The sequence below is a fragment of the Chinchilla lanigera genome, unplaced genomic scaffold, assembly GCF_000276665.1.
Source record: "Chinchilla lanigera isolate Chin_1 unplaced genomic scaffold, ChiLan1.0 scaffold00066, whole genome shotgun sequence".
NCBI lineage: Eukaryota > Metazoa > Chordata > Mammalia > Rodentia > Chinchillidae > Chinchilla > Chinchilla lanigera.
Window position 1 is genome coordinate 506,010 of NW_004955467.1, and position 17,107 is coordinate 523,116.

The following is a 17,107-nucleotide window of genomic DNA, read 5'->3' on the forward strand; positions in this document are numbered from 1 at the left end:
AGGCCCCGCCCCTGCGACCCCAGCGGAGCCCCTCCAAGGCCCCGCCCCAAGCCCGCGCGCGGCCCCGCCCTGCTCGACCCCCGCCCCTCCTGGAGCCCGCGGAGTCCCTCCCCATCTCCCTCACTTAGGGAGACCCTGCGCGGACACCCTAGCCTCTGACGCCCCGCGTCCCACTCCCAAACCCCCTGGACAACCCCCACATCCCAACCGCCACGTTAACACCCTCACCTCCTGCCCAGCACCCTTTGCTCAGACCCCTACAAAACGTCCCCACCCTTATACACCTCCCGCAGCGCTACACTCAACAACTTACTCTCTGCCACACACTCACACCCTTGCCTCGGGCCCACAGGCAGAGAGCCCCCGCCCCACCACACTCCAAAGGGAAGCCTCCCCACTCTGGGAATTTGCATCTGAAAGCATTGCGCGGAGGATCCCCTTGGGAGGTGGAGCCTGGATAGGACCTGGGAGCCGAGGGCGCTGGTCGCGGTTGATTTCTTGTGCTGCAAGTACATGCGCTTTGTGGAAATGTTCATTAGATGTGTGCACCATTCCGTGTGTTGTTTGTTCAATAAACTATACCCAAAAGTACTCTAGGGAGGGGTCCACATGCTTCACTGGGCTGCCAAAAGGGTTCATGCCCTACAAAGGTGGAAACACTTGGTCATTGGGGATTTACAGAAACCCCTCATGCAGCCACATGCCGCTCATGCACGCTCTCTCTCCATCTCTCTCTCCCCCCCCCCTACACACACACACACAAGCAAGACGAGCCATCTCTTCCCATTGGTTACATCATCACTTCCAAGGCATGTCCTATGTGCCAGGCTGCGTGCTGAGCCCAGAAAGAGACAGCCTGAACCGGCACCTGCAAGGCACAACCCTGCCCTCTCTGAGAGATTTTCAGAGGGATCAGAACGGAGACTGCACCTCAAAGCTCTAGTCAAGACAAGTGTCAGCAGAGGCCCCCCGCGGCAGGGCTTGCAAGGTGGCCAGGGGTACCATCTCCACTGGCTGGGCAATCAACACTATGCCGAGCTCTGTCTTCAAGAAAGCTGCTCCTAGAAGTCCCACTCTGACCTTGCTCTCTGAGAGACCCTTAGCAAGTCACTACACTTCTCTGAACCACAAATTAATTTTCTCTCCTAAAGACGCCAGGTGGTTACTATATATGGGTCTCACAGCTGAGATCTAGAATGCTTTTCTCTCACAAAAATACAGTTAGATTTGGGAGGGGGGCCTAACATATCTGCAAACCCACATAGCCACTTTTCATTTGAAAAGTCAAAAGGTGGAAAGTTCTAGATGCTAGAAGCCCTACTCACAGTGTGGCTCTCACCACAGGAGCGAATAATACGGTGCTTGTCTGCCTCTTGGCAAGAATTGTAACTTTGTTTTGAACTGGTCCAGCCAGGTAAAGGTGGAAAGGTGTCTATGGTCTCTTATCCTTGCCAACATAAGGTGATGGCCAACGCTCCTAAAGACAGGTTAGCAAGAGGAAAACGTGACAGATTCATTTAATCAAAGTTTTATGTGACACAGGAGCTTTCTGGAATGAAGATCCAAAGATGCAGGGAAAGCTATTTCATGCTTAGTTTCCATGAAGAATGAACAGCCATGTAGAAACGTGATTGGACAAAAGCAGATGATGTAATGTAACAGAGGGAAACCTAGCAAGGCCTGTCTGTTCACATTCTTTTTGGTCTCTTTGGTTTTCCTTCCTACCAGACATAGGGCAGGCCCCTTTTAGAACAAGGGTCTTATGAACGACTATCAGTCAAAGTACAGTAAATCAGAGAATTTCTCCCTAGCCAGTGCCTATACAGAAACCTGGAGAGAAGGTTAAAGTAGTATGTCAAAGTTTTGTGGCTAGCTTTAGTGGAGAGGAGTTCTAGTTTCTCTGACCTGCCTTGGGGCACAAAGGGGGAACAAAAGAATGCCAGGAAAAGATCAGCCTGCTTCTGGTCTCCTTCCAATGCCCAGTTTAAAGTTCTCAACTAGCCAGGCATGGTGGCACACGCCTGTAATCCCAGCACTTGGGAGGCTGAGGCAGGAGGATTTTGCAAGTTCAAGGCCAGCTTGGACCACAAAGTGGGTTCAAGACCAGCCTGAACTGCATATCGAGACCCAGTCTCAGAAAGACAAAAAAAAAATAAAAATAAAGTTCTCAACGTGCCAAAGTGACATACTTTGGGCTCTCGAGCAGTATTTTTGGGTTTTGGTTCTGGGAATTGAACCTGGGAGCTCTACACTGAGTTATATCCTAGTCACATACCCCTTTGGGGGGGAGGGGACTTGAGACAGGGTCTCACTATGTAGTTCAGGCTGGCCTTGAACTTGCTATATAGCCCATGCTGACCTCAAACGTGAGGCACTCCTTCTGCCTCTGCCTCCTGAGTGTTGGGGTTACAGGCGTGCACCCCCAGCTACTATTTTATATTGAGACAGTGTCTTACTAAATTGTCAAGGTAGGGCTCAAACTGGGATCCTCCTGCCTCAGCCTCCCCCCACCCACCCAGCTGCTGGGACTGTAGGGGTACATTAACATGCCCACAAAACTTACGGGTTTTTTTTTTTGGCTTTTGTTTGTTTGTTTGTTTGTTTTTTGTCTTTTTGAGACAGGGTCTCGCTATGCAGTTCAGGCTGGCCTTCACCTTCAGCTCACTTTGTAGCCCAGGCTGGTATCAAACTCAAAACAACATTCCTCCTGCCTCAGCCTCCCAAGTGCTGGGATTACAGGCGTGAGCCACCACACCCGGCTTTTTTGTCTTTTTTATTTATTTATTTATTTATTTGGTTGTTGTTGTCTTTTTGAGACAGGGTCTCACTGTGCAGTTCAGGCTGGCCTTAAGCTCACTTTGTAGCCCAGACTGGTCTTGAATTTACAATGATCCTCCTGCCTCAGCCTCCCGAGTACTGAGATTACAGGCATGCACCACCACGCCCGGCTTTCATTATTTATTTATTTATTTATTTGTCTTTTTGAGATAGGGTCTCACTATGCAGTTCAGGCTGGCCTTGAGCTCACTTTGTAGCCCAGGCTGGTCTCCAACATTTTTGTCTTTTTGAGACAGGGTCTCGCTGTGCAGTTTCAGGCTGGCCTTGAGCTCATTTTGTAGCCCAGGCTGGTCTTGAACTTCAAGGATCCTCCTGCATCAGCCTCCCTAGTGCTGGGATTACAGAAGACCATCACCCACGTGGCCAGAAGACCATCACCCACGTGCAAGGTCAGAGGGGACATTCCCAAATTCCTCTAAGTCATTCCTCCTTCCCCACCCCCTCTGCATAGCATATCATGCTCCCTCTCATTCCCTCTGACCGTCCCTTGAACTCAGCAGCCTGTTACCGTTTTACAGATGAGGAAACAAAGGCAACACTCAGTAATGCTGGAATTCAAATCTAGGTTCTACCAAGTCTACAGAAATCTTGGAGAGTAGAGTGTAAAATAAGCTGGACATTTCACCCCTTCCCAAAGCAGCCCAAAGGAACTGGGCTGGGATGACACATCTGCCCTTCCAGGGCTTGGGAAGTTGGCTCTATACAGTATAGATAATGAGGCAGAATGACTGCAGCTAGCAAGAGAGCTGTATTCCAGAAGAAAGAGATGGAAGCACAGGCCAGGGATTTATGTGGGATTAGAGGAGCGCTTCAAGTGGGGTGGGACTTTGAGGGGGAGACTGGCAGACAGCAGGCAGAGAGGCCGCATGCCCAGTGAAAAGAATTGCCTAGGAAAGGAGAGCCAGTTGGTGTGGCATACCTATAATTGCAGCACTCTGGGAAGCTGAGACAGAAAGGCTGCAAGTTTGAGTCGACCCTGGGCAATTTAGGAATTCAGCTACCAAAAAAAAAAAAAAAAAAGGAATTTAGCTACAACCTGTCTGAAAATAAAACAAAAAGGGTGGGGATATAGTCCACAGCAAAGGCCTTGGCTTTGTCACCAGACAGGGTCCATGATTTCCAAAGCAGAGATGGAGAACCTAAACCTATCCTACCTCAACTGGAATAAGTTGCCAGTTTACAATATTCTATCACGGAACAAGAATTTGCAGGATGTGTAAGGGGCATAAAGGGATTTATTAGGCAAAAATGTAAAAGTACACATTCAGAGTGTGAGTCCTTAAGAGAGACACGCACTACCCTTTGGAGCTGGAAATTTGTACGTTTTTGAATCTGGAATTTGTTTCATCTTGGGCTTGGTTTATATGAAAAAGGATAGCCCACCCCCAGAAAGATAATATTTCATTTTACGGATGCAAGTCACGTTCGCCCAGTTTCTTTGGAGGGAATAATATAAAATGTTGTGCCTCACTAGGCATGGTTGCACACACCTATAATAATCCCAGCACTCAGAGGTTCAGCCAAGAGGACTGCTGAGAGTTTAAAGCCAGCCTGAACTACATATCAAGACCCTGTCTCAAAAAGAAAAAAAAAAAGCAAAGGAAAGAAGTTTTGCCTAAAAGCATTTTTGGAACACTCTCAATCTATTCCTTTTTTTCTTTTTTCTTTTTAGTATTTTGAGACAGGGTCTTGCTATGTAGTTCAGGCTGGCCTTGAACTTGCTGTGTAACCCAGGCTGGCCTTGAACTCCTGGACATCTTCCTGCCTCCGCCTCCCAAATCCTGACATTACAAGCCAAAATGCCTGGTTTGGCAATCAGACAGGCCTGGAATTTTCTGATGCTTGTGTTCTTGACTTCTCCATCCTTTTAGGCTTCTAGGGGAGGGACTGGAATGTCTGTCAGTCTGAACTACATAACAAGACCCTGTCTCAAAAAACAAACAAAAAAACCCAAAAAGCCTGGCTTGTTCCTTAATCTTAGCATTAGCTTTCTGCCCTTTATTAACTAATCTTGCTTGCTTACGTCTTGGTTTTTGTTTTTGTTTTTGTTCTTTTTGTATTTTTTTTTTTTTTTCTGGTACCGGGAATCGAACTCACGACCTTGCACTTGCCAGGCAGGCACTGTGCCCCTGAGATGAATCCCCAGCCCCTCTTTTTGTCTTTTGAGACAGGGTCTCTCTATGCAGTTCAGGCTGGCCTTGAGCTCACTTTGTACCCCAGGCTGGTCTTGAACCCACAACAATCCTCTTGCCTCAGCCTTCCCAGTGCTGGGAAGTGCACTGGGAAGTGCACTGGGATTACAGGCATGTGCCACCATGCCCAGCTGTCTTGGTTTTTTGAGACAATGTCTCATTATGTACTTCAGGCTGGCCCTGAACTCAAGACAATCCTGCCTCAGCCTCCGGAGTGCTGGGATTACAGACAGGTGTATGCTACCATAACTGGTTTATCAACTAAATTAGTTTATGGATTTAAAAATACTTTAAGGGATTTGGGATATGATGGATTTAGAAGAAAAGAAACATTGCCAGGCCTGGTGGCACATGCCTGTAATCCCAGGACTGGGAAGGCTAAGGCAAAAGGCTCGCCATGAGTTCAAGGCTAGTCTGAGTTACAGAGTGAGTTCAAGGCCAGCCTGAACTATGTAGCAAGATCCTGTCCAGGGGGAGGAGGGGCACAGAGACTGGCAGAGCCATCCTATTCCCTCTCCCAGAATCCTAGAAGGTCGGAGGAGTCAAGAGTACATGCAGCAGAAAATTCCAGGCCTGTTGAATTGCAAGGTTAAACTGGAAGGGATTCGAACACGTTAAAGGGAGGAGTCCCCACTCCACTAGCTCTGAGGGGCGGGTGTACAGCCATGGCCGAGTCAAACAGCATTCTCTCCCTGGTCATCATGCCTGACTCAAGGCAGGCCAACAGGACTCAAACCCAGGACTTGCAAAGAATCACAGAAAATTCTCCCATCAAGTTGCTGAGCCTGAGAGTACATAAGCATAGAGTGGCTGCACACAGAAGAGCCAGCCTAAGAATGAAATGGGTCGGGCAGAGTTGAGAGAAAAGATAGGTACCCCATGACATGGAGCACCTCAAACTAGCCATGCCTGAATCTCTCACCCTGGACTTCGCATCCCACAAGCCAAGAAATCCATTAGCACTGTAGAAAACCTAATTTAAGCCTGTTGTATTGGGAACACCTGTAATCCCAGCACTCAGGAGACTGAGGCAGAAGGATCGTTCAAGACCAGCCTGAGCTACAGAGTGAGCTCAAGGCCAGCCTGAACTGCATAGCCAGACCTTGTCTCAAAAAGACCAAAAACAAACAAACAAACAAACAAACAAACTGGTTTAAATGATAATTGGAATCAATCAACTCATTTAACTAAAATCTCCAGAGCTAGGGCTTCAGGTATACAACGATCAAGGTTCTGATGCCTTCTTTTGGACGGACATACACTTTCTAGGCCTATGATGATTTTCCTTGGCTGGTGTGGAAGACAACATGGACGACTCTCCTTGAAAGAAGAGCAGTTATCTCCATTTTGGCTAATCCTGGTCCTACTTCCATGTATTGATGTGTGCAGAGCTGTCTGGGACTTTTCCTTATCCCTTCAATTGGCTTTAAGTAATGCAAATTGGTCCAGCTGAGGTGCCCATGTGCAGTCTTTAAAGCAAAGACAACAGGAAAGTGTTTCCCTGCCCCCCATAGCTCCCAAATAAAACTTGTCACCTGGGGCAAGGCGGGATGGAGAGCCGTACGCTGTTGTCTGGGATGGAGCCTCAAAATAAGAGTCTATGACTTCCCAGATATTATAGTTTGTGTCTGCATGTCCTCCCACATCCTCATGCCGTCATGAGGTGGGCTTCTAGATTTATGATTGATTCATGGGCTGGGCGTGGTGGTGCACACCTGTAATGCCAACACTTGGGAGGCTGAGGCAGGAGGATCATTGCAAGTTTAAGACCAGCCTCGGCTACAAAGTGAGTTCAAGGCCAGCCTGAACTGAATAGCGAGACCCTGTCTCAAAAAAAAAAAAAAAAAAAAAGATTGATTCATGGTCCAATGTTGGGATTATGGGTGTGAGTGCTATATCCGCCCTGGGGCGGGTAGTTTGCATACAGTGTAAGGGAGGGAAAGAGGCTGCTTGCCTCCCCTTCCTGCTTTTTGCTCTTGTTGCTTTTGTTGTTTTCCACTGCCATGAACGTTTGCCCTTGTCATGTGTCACCCTGCCTTGGAGCCAGCCGAATATGGACTGAAACCTCCACAAACTGTGAGCTAAATAAACCTTTCCTTCCTTAATTTTGAGCATGGGGTATTTTCTCCTCAGCAACAAGAAAAAAATTAACTAAGACAGAATTTGGTACCAGAGAAGTGGGGTTGTTGTTGTGACTACCTGACCATGTGGTTCAAGAGCTTCTGGAAATGGCTTGCGAGAAGAGTTTGGAAAGGTTTGGAGATGTCGCCTGAAAGAATAGAGCTAGAATGCCTTCGGCTGTTCTCTATGAAAGATTGTGGTCAGAGGTCAGAAGACCAGAAGGCTGATAGAAATCCTGTCGGTAAAGACCCAGCTTGGGAGGTTTCTTTTGGGAAAAAGGACTGAGTTGGTTGTTGGACTCCAGATAATGTGTATTATGGCTTGGCAGAAAGTTTGTCTGCATTTTACTTGTGTCCAGTGACTTTACCTAACACTGAGATTAAGGGCAGTGTGCTGATTAATCTGGCAGAAGAAATTTCAAGGCAGTCAAATGTTGGGGTAGTGACATGGCTATTGTTGGGGGCCATTAGCGAGATTTATGTTGAGCATCAAGAGCAAAGAGCACAGCAGGATAATTTAAAATGTTTTTGAGTTTGGCCAGAAAGGAAGCTCCAGTAAAGCTGTGGACTGTAAAGATAGAGCTGAGATCTTGATTGCTGAGAAGGAAAAGGAGAATATAAAAGATGGCCTGAGAGCATCTCTAGGAGCAACAGGTCTCCAACCTTTGCAGCCTCAAACCTGCAAAAGTTAAAGACTTTGCTTTGAGAGGAAAGCTGCAGAGTGCCATGTTCCAGAATGGTGATGGCACAGAGACTTGCTTCCTCAGAATTGCATTCAGAGTGCCCAGCCATCCAGGCACTCGACCCCTATGGCCAAGAGAGAGGAAAGCTTGGCTACTGCTCCAGGTGGCAGTAGACCTTGGCATCATCCACATGATACTGGTTTTAGGCATGTGCAGAATGCAAGAGTTCTGAGCTTAAAGAGGCTCCCATCCTAATTTCAGAAGGCCTGGGAGGCCAGGCAGTGTGTCCCTGAGAGCGCAGTGTATGAAGCTGTGAGTGAGAAACCTAAAGTGCAACAGGGACCTCAGAAGGTTGGAAAAGCCAGAAACATGGATTGTCTAAGGAAAGCTGCAAGAAGAGAGCAAAGTGGGCCCAAAAGAGAAGCTGTGGAAGCTGTAACCACCAGAAGTGCCATAGGGGTGGAGTCATGCAAGCCCTTTGGAGCTCACAATGTGCCACAAGTTGCTCCATATACTGGATATGGAACTATAGGACTTAATGTTTGCCCTGCTGGATGTTGGACTTGCTTTGGTCCCAGTGCTTTGTATCCTCCTGTTTGTACCTTTTGGAATGGTAGTACTTATTTTGTGCCATTGAATGTTGGAAGCATTTAACTTTTCATTTGTATGGCGGCCTGCAGCTGAGAGTTTGCCTTACATCTGGGAAGAGACTTGACACTTGGACCTTTCAGCAATGCTGAAACTGTTAGGACTTTGGCAACTCTTGCAGATGGACTAATTGCTGTTTGTATAAAGGGATGGGCATGAGTCTTTGGGGGGCTAGGGGTGGAATGTTATGGTTTGTGTCTGCATGTCCCCCCACATCCTCATGCAGTCATGGGGTGGGCTTCTAGATTTATGATTGATCCATGGTCCAGTGATGGGATTATGGGTGTGAGTGCTACACCTGCCCTGGGGTGGGTAGTTTGCATACAGTGTAAGGGAGGGAAAGAGGCTGCTTGCCTCCCCTTCCTGCTTTTTGCTCTTGTTGCTTTTGCTGTTTCCCACTGCCATGAACGTTTGCCCTTGTCATGTGTCACCCTGCCTTGGAGCCAGCCGAGTATGGACTGAAACCTCCACAAACTGTGAGCTAAATAAACCTTTCCTTCCTTAATTTTGGGCCTCTTTTTCTTTTCTTTTCTTTTTTTTTTTTTTTTTTTGCCTTTTTGAGACAGAGTTTCTCAGGCTGGCCTTCAGCTCACTTTGTAGCCCAGGCTGGCCTTGAACTCACAGTGATCCCCTCTACCTCAGCCACCAGAGTGCTAGGATTATAGGCATGCACCACCATGCCCGGTGTTCCTTCCTCAATTTTGGATGTTGGGTGTTTTGTCTTAGCAACAAGAGAAAAGTAACTAAGACACCAAAGCATAGACGATCACATATTAGAGCTGAAACACTGACACCAAAACATCACATACCACCTCAATTGTGTTATGCAGATCACTCTTTCTGCATATCCTTCTCTCTGCATATGGCAGAGGTGATTTCAGGCCTCCTACCTAGACCAACTCACAGCACTCACCTACTCCCCACCAATCTCACAGTCACTCATCCTCAAGCCACTCCTTCACGAATGAATAAAAACCCAGGCTCTGCCCTGGGTCAAGGCCTTTGTTCCAGCTAGCCATCACTGTAACTGGACTTAGGACCCCTGGGCTCCCCACAACTACAAATGTGCCTTAGTGTCTTTATTCTCACCGTGGGTTGCACTGGAATTCAGCTCTCTAGAATTCCAGTAACTTTTCCATGGGATCACACATGGAAACTTCCCGGGCCTTGACAAGGACTGAGCAGGGCTCTCTATAGCTGGTGTCCTGACCAGCTGTTAGTTGACTGTAGCCGATTCCCATCTTCGTATCCATACTACCCAGAAGCAGAGAGCATCTCTCTGTTGAAACTTGACAGACTAGAACCCAAGCCTTGCCCTGATTGCAAGAAGCTGGGTCATGGAAGGGTGATGGAGAGAATTACGGCGACTGGCTGAGGGGTCAATACAGGTTCACTCTTAGCGTTGAAGACAGAATTATATGCAGGGAACAAACACTGGGAGGCACCAAGCAGTGCTCCCTGCTCACATTTCCTTTTCTCCCTGGGCCAGTTGACTTGTAATTTCCTGAGTCAGTGCCCAGATTCCTCACAATAATCCTATTTCCAAATAGGTTTGTTTGGAGCCAGGGATATAGCTCAGGGGTACAGTGCCTGCCTGGCAAGCACAAGGTCCTGAGTTCAATTCCCAGTACCAAAATAAATAAACAAACAAATAGGTTTGGGCCGGGTGTGGTGGCACACGCCTGTAATCCCAGCACTTGCGAGGCTGAGGCAGGAGGAATGTTGTTTAGAGTTTGAGATCAGCCTGGGCTACAAAGTGAGCTCAAGGCCAGCCTGAACAGTATAGCCAGACCCTGTCCCAAAAAGACCAAAAAAACCCACAAACAAACAAACAAACAAATAGGTTTGTTTGTTTGTTTGTTGTGGAGAAGGACATTCTTTGATTAGAATGCATTAAGGACACAATGATTTGTTTAACCCTGAGTTTACAATCCTCCTGTCTCAGCCTCTTGAGTGCTGAGATTATAGGCGTGTCTTGGGTGCTGGGATTACAGGTTGTCTTGGATTGCATGTGGAAAAGGATAATCCTTTGATTATCTTTGCTAAAAGGTTTGGTATTCGCCCATTAGTACTAGCTATGCCCTAGGTTCTCACTCAGTAAAAGGTCACTGAAATTGGTATTCCAGGGGCTGGGGATTTAGCTCAGCGGCAAAAGCGCCTGCCTGGCAAGTGCAAGGTCGTGAGTTCAGTTCCCGGTACTGGAGAAAAACCAAAAAAAGATAAAAAATAAAAAAAAATTGGTATTCCATGCTGCAGTCCAAGAGGCTGTAAGCCCCCTGATCCCAGACTTTTGCCTCTCTTTTTCTTGTCTCTCTTTTATCATCCTCAGGCACCTCATTCAAGGGATCGGACACACTGGACAGACTGACAGTTTGTCACTGGGGATTAAACCCAAGGCCTTCCCACTGATCTATGTCCTCAGGGCAATTTTTTTTTTTTTTCCCAGACAGGAAAGTTCACAAATCTACCACTTAAACAGACTGTTATGGTTTGTGCCTAGATGTCCCCCCATATATTCATGCAGTCATGGGGCAGGCTTCTAGAATTTGTGATTGATCCATGGTCCAATGCTGGGATTATGGGTGTGAGTGCTACACCCGCCCAGGGGCGGGTAGTTCGAATACAATGAAAAGGAGGGAAAGAGGCTGCTTGCTGAGGCTCCTCCTTTTTGCTCTTGCTGCTTTCGCTGTTTTTCTGCCGCCATGAACTGTTGCTCTCTGCCATGTGCCACTCTGCCTTGGAGCCAGCCGAATATGGACTGAAACCTCCACACACTGTGAGCTAAATAAACTCTCCTTCCTTAATTTTGCACGTGCGTATTTTGTCTCAGCAACAAGAGAAAAGTAACCAAGAAACAGACTCAAACTGAACTATGCAGTTCAGGCTTGTCTTGAAACTCACTATGTAGCCCAGGCTGGCCTCAAACTCACATTGATTCTGCTGCCTCAGCCTCCCGAGTGCTGGGATTACAGGCATGTGCCACTATGCCCAGCTTCATTTAATTTGTTGACAGTACTTGCAGCACTCTTAAATCCATCCATATACTGATCATTTTTGTTGCTGCTGTTTCCTCCTTTTGCAGTGCTGGGGGTCAAACCCAGGGCCTTGAGCAAGCTAAGCATGTGCAGTACCTCTGAGCTACACATTCACTCCCAATAAATTGATCCAGCGGCTTGAGATTTACATCACATCTTTTTGCTAATGGGTGATGAAATACTTAAACTCAGGACTGAGGGCAGCTGGAGGAACACCAAGAGGACTGAACTCTCCTTGCTGGACCAGACTCAACATCCAGGCTGTGGAATCCACCAGTGGATCCAGAGGCCTGGGAACACATCTCCAAGTCGGCCTCCCTGCCTCCTGCTTACTCTCTTACGTGCACGGGTCTCAGAGGCCTGCAGGCTGTGGAAGAGGCTGACACAGACACAGCCACTAAAAGGCCAAGATGCAGGGGTCCAGAAAGAGGGCAGGAGGCCAGTGACTTGGGTGAAAAAATGCTAAGATTGGGGCTATTTTAGCCCAGAGAAAAACTAAAAATGTTCCCTCAATCTTTCCTTTGCCTCCTTCCTCCTCCCCCTGTCTCTTCTTCTTCTGTGTCTTCTCTCCCTTTGCCTCCATTACTTTCTTTAATCCAAAATAAATTCAAGAAGAGGACATGAAGCAGATACTGTTATTAATATTTGTAAATGTGCTTAGCTGAGAGGCTCAGAGATGAAAGATGAGAACAAAACCGCATCTCCATTCTCTCCATCTGGGCTGCTAGGTACCAGCCTCCCACATGCCTAGGCAAAGGCAGAGGGAGAGGCCAGCCCGCTGGCACCTGCCCTGCCCCCCTCCCCATTCCTGGCCTCGTCTTCCTGTGACACCCACTGAACAGATGGGAACTCCTTTCCAGCGTGGGGAAGGGACTGCCCTCTCCTCACCTGCTGGTAGTATTCCTGACACTCTGCACACTGTCTGTGATGGTTAACTTTAATTGTCAATTTGATCGGCCAGGGAGCTGCCTGGGGGATTACTGAAGCACACTTCCGAGCATGCCTGGGTGGGTCATGGAGGCCTGGCCTTGGGGACTGGACCTGGCCCCAGACCCTTCCTCTCCAGCACTGCTCCCCTGCTCTGCTTTCTGGCCACCGTGAGCTAAGCTCCTTTGCTCTGCCAGGCCCTTCTGCCACAGTGTTCCTGCTTGGGCCATGGACTGAATCCTCTTAAAATGTGAGCCAAATGAAGCCTCTCCTCCTTTAAGTTGGGGGTATCAGGTATTTGGTCCCAGAAACAGGAAAGCTGACTAATACAGTGCCCCACCACTGGTCCAGGGGCCCTGAGATGGCCCAACCATCCTGCCTCCTACCTCTCCTGTGTGCAGTTCCTTCTGCCGGGGAAAACACCCTCTTCTTCCCCTCAGGGCCTGGCTGTCTGCTAACAGGTTGTAGGATTCAGGGAGGCCCCTGCCCTAGGAATCTTCTTAGGTGATCATAGTCTCAGGGAGGAACTGTCTCTGACTGCTCATGCTCCCAGCCCTCGCCCACTGAGGGCCACCCTGGTTGGTTCTGTCATCCTGTGGTCCAGGCAGCTTCCCAAGGAAGGCAGGGGTCAGTTCTCACTTATCTGTGTCTCTGACCCCTGCAAGGTTCTGGCTCCAGGGACCAGGCCTGAGGATGTTGGTTGACCAGACAGCACCTGGAGCTACGATGGGCACTCCTCTCAGCCGTGTGTTCTCTGCATGAGGTCTGGTAGGGGGAATGGGTGGCTATTCTTGGCAACTCACAGTGGTAGTGTGGGCTGAGGATGGGGAGCAGATCCTGGAACTGAGTTCCAGTCCTGGCCCTTCTGCTGGTGATGTGCGATCTCAGAAATACGCTGGCATGAGCTCTGGCCTTGGTTTCCTCACTGCCCTTCAGCCCTGTCCTGAACTAGCAGCGGCTTACCAAGAAGACCAACTGCAGGGGCTGGGGATTTAGCTCAGCGGCAAAGCGCCTGCCTGGCAAGCGCAAGGTCGTGAGTTCGGTTCCCGGTACCGGAGAAAAACCAAAAAACCAAAAAAAAAAAAAAAAAAAAAAAGACCAACTGCGAGCACACCAGTCCCTCACAAATGCTCTTAAGGACTCTGATACTAGGATCACCTACTGCCTCTTTGGTAGCTAGAAAGGCATATCCTCTCTACCTTATCTTCTCTATTCACCTTGCAAAATGAGCCTTCCTGAGCTGGGCATGGTGGCACACGTCTGTAATCCCAGCACTTGGGAGGCTAAGGCAGGAGGAAAGTAGAAAGGTTGAGGCCAGCCTGGGCTACAAAGTGAGGTCAAGGCCAGCCTGCACTGCAATAATGAGACCCTGCCTCAAAAAGACCGGAAAAAAAAAAGAGAGAGAGAGCCTCTCTGCACTGTTTTCTCTGCCCAAAATGCCCTTCCCTGGGACACCTGGTCCCAGCCTCCACTCCTTTCAGAATGTCCTCTGAGCAAGGCCAGCTTCGATAGCCCCCACCCCGTTACAGGTGGAAGCCAGTTCCTCCCAGCTCTGGCTCTGGCGTCTCCTGGTGCCCACCATAGCCAGTCCACTGATTCATAGACTGCCAAACAGGGAGGGCCAGGGATGTCCACTCGTCCCAGCTACTTGGCTCTCCTCTAGTACCCAGACAGACCCATGCCTGGCCCTGATGTCACACTGCAGGCTGAGGCACAGACAGAGAGGACTTGGGACCCTTGTGTCAGCCAGGGAATCTTGACCTATGGGCCAGGGATTGAAACCCAAGTTGCAGCTGTGCTCGGGCTGAGGCGTCAGCTTCCCAGGCTGAAACCCTGGTGCTGTCCCACAGGCAGTCTTTGCTCTGGGGCCTGTCAAGTGGGCTGTGTCAGAGCATTCCTAGGCCCGGCCACCGGCCGCTTCTGGGCTGGCCAGCCCCAGCCACACCACACCAGCCCTCATCAAGTACTTCCATTCCTGAGAAAGTAGAAGTCGTGGCTTCCCTTCATTTGACCCACCCCTCCTCCCTTCTTCCTGCAAACTTGAGTCACAGTGCCTTGTCAGCCGGGGCCCTGGGGAGATCTGAGTCAGCCTGGCTAGGGTTCCGGTCCCCGCACCACCTCTACCAGCTGAGACACCCTGCGTAACCTCAAACCGTGTTGAGCCTCCGTTTGTTTCATATCCATGACTTGGAGGAGTGAAGATGCCTTCCTCCTGGCAGGCACAGCGGAGTCCCACTCATCTGTGCAGGGCCGTGACACACACGAGGTGCCCAGTAACCCGAGGCCCCGAGCGAGCCCTTCCTGAGCACTTCCACATGCCGCCACATCTGCCCTTCACAGCAGCCCAGGGAAGAAGGGCTCAGCTCCACCGTGCCAGCGAGGAAACGGAGGTACCGGAAAGTGGAGACACTTGCCACTTGTCACAGTGGGCTAGTGAGTGGCAGGCAGAGGGTGGGGAGTCTGAGCCCAGAGACTGTCCTGCCTTGCCCCTCCCCTGGTGGGGCACTGGGGACCCTTCCCCACCCACACTGTGCTGAGAACTCTGTGGTGTTCAGCTGGCCAACGCGTGGAACACCGGTACGAGGGGGAGAGTCTGAGGGCCTCATTTCACAGATGGTGAGTGCCAGGGCCTGAATACAGGTGGGCCTCTTGAAACTCATGCTGAAATTTGACTGTGACTGAGGCATCGTTGGAGGAAACAACCTTGAAGAGGCGACTTGGCTAATAAGAGGGATTCCCTGGGGCACACACCTGTAATCCCAGCACTTTAGAAGGCTGAAGCAGGCTGAGGCAGGAGGATTGAAAAGTTCAAACCCAGACTGGACAACTTGGTGATTTACTGAGACCCTATCTCAAGATAAAAAAAAAACATAAAAGGACTGGGAATATAGCTCAGTGCAAAGGCCCTGGGTTCAAGTCCCAATACCAGGGGAAAAAAGGGGTAAAATGCCTTTTCTGCAGGACTGGGTTAACTCCCCCATAGTGAGTGAGCTCTCTCTCCCATGGCACTGGGCTAGTTACCGAGAGGGTGGGTTGTCCTACAGCAAGGTAGCCCCTCACGTTTTGCCTCTTCTCAACCTGGACGCTTTTCTTTGTACCAGGAATCAAACTCATGACTTCAGGCTCGCCAGGCAAGCGCTTATGCCACTGAGCTACATCCCCGGCTACCTGGATGCTTGGGCTCCACTTTTCACCATGAACCAAGCTTTCTACCATGAGCTCAAAGCCCTCAAAGGCTGTGATCTCAGACTGCCCTACCTCCCAGGACACATGCACAGAGCAGTTCCCAGAGCCCTGCACGTGGGCTTCTCCCGAGATCTCAGCAGGTTTTGGACAGCAGGCCTAGACCTGAGATCCGCCTGAGAAGTGAGTGAGAGGTCAGCCCCCTTTCGGACTGTGCCACTGTACTCTCTTCGCACGGCGCCACTCTCCTGCCCTAGAGACACTTCTTTCCCTGCCTCATGTGGCCCAAACTTGCTCTGCAGAGCCTGTTTCTTTTCCTACCTTGAATAAAACGTTGGTACTGTTTCTGCTTGTCTTGACCAGTTCTTTGCTCAGGACAGACAAAATCCAGAAACCATCTCCAGAAAGAGACCTCACCACCCCAAAATCTGGTAGTAGGGCTGCTGGGGGGGCAGGGAAGTGCTCTAACACTGTCAGCCTTCTAGACCAGGGCCCGTCATCGAGTGTGCCTAGTCAGAAGTCTTAGGTCAGCGTGCAAGGGAGTGGTGCGATCCCGAGGGACACGTGACTGTTGCAGGGAGTGAGCGCATGGAAGGTGTGGTAAGAGCGACCTGTCCCCAAGCAATGGGCTGGCAAAACCCTTATGCCGTGCAGCCTGCACTACCCACTGTCCCACTCTGAATCTGGTTTCCTCTTAAGCGACACAGGAGCACTGTCCCAGCCTTCAGAAGGTCCGAGAATGTGAGAAGGGTCCCACCTGGGCTCCCCGCCCAAGGAAGCAGAGCATGTGCCAATCAGAACTTCCTGTACAGGAAGAAGCCACAGGAGGCAGGCACAGTGCCCACGCTGGAACCACAGGGGCTCTCAGGAAACCACATCAGGGCCACCGCAGTCTCACCACCCATGGGGACTTCCGCTGAGGCCTCTCCCAGGCCAGGGTCTCCAGCACTACGGGCTGCCTCTGCTACATGCCTGCCCAGAAGCTGAAACCTGGGGATACTGCCGAGGGGACTCCGCAGGGCTTCCCTGCGCCCGGTGGGGCTGCTTCCAAAGGCCAGATTCCAGGTCCTACACCCCACGGTCAAATTCCAGCCGCACCGCGGGACCTCGGGCAATCCCGGCACCCACGCCCGGCCGGAGTCACTCCCCGCGACCGCCCCTGCTCCGTCGGGCTCGGCTCTCCGGCCGCTTTGCGGGAAGGGACGCCCTGACCATGCCTGGGGACCGGCTAAGCTGTGTGGCACCCCGGCTCTGCGCCCGGTACTTCCGCCACCACCCGCATCTCCTCTCCGGCAGCCCCCACCCACGCACCTAGCTCGCCTCCTGCCAGCAAGCGTTCAGCGAGCGCCGGCTGACTGGAGCAGCTGCCTGAACCCCGGCCCTGCTGAGCTCCTCGCCCCGACCTGGGCTTAATACGCCCGAAGCTCGGGCACGAAACGCGGAGGCGGCGGGCGCGGCGCAGGCGAGGCCCTGGCTCCGGG

General features: G+C 50.4%; 1 long non-coding RNA gene across 1 annotated transcript; it reads left to right on the forward strand.

The window, feature by feature from the left end:
- The first annotated feature begins 14,552 nt into the window (after positions 1-14,552).
- On the forward strand, positions 14,553-15,971 carry LOC106150182. The gene is made up of 2 exons (XR_001236839.1): positions 14,553-14,833; positions 15,545-15,971. It is a non-coding gene; the product is annotated as an uncharacterized LOC106150182 (long non-coding RNA).
- The last annotated feature ends 1,136 nt before the right edge of the window (positions 15,972-17,107 follow it).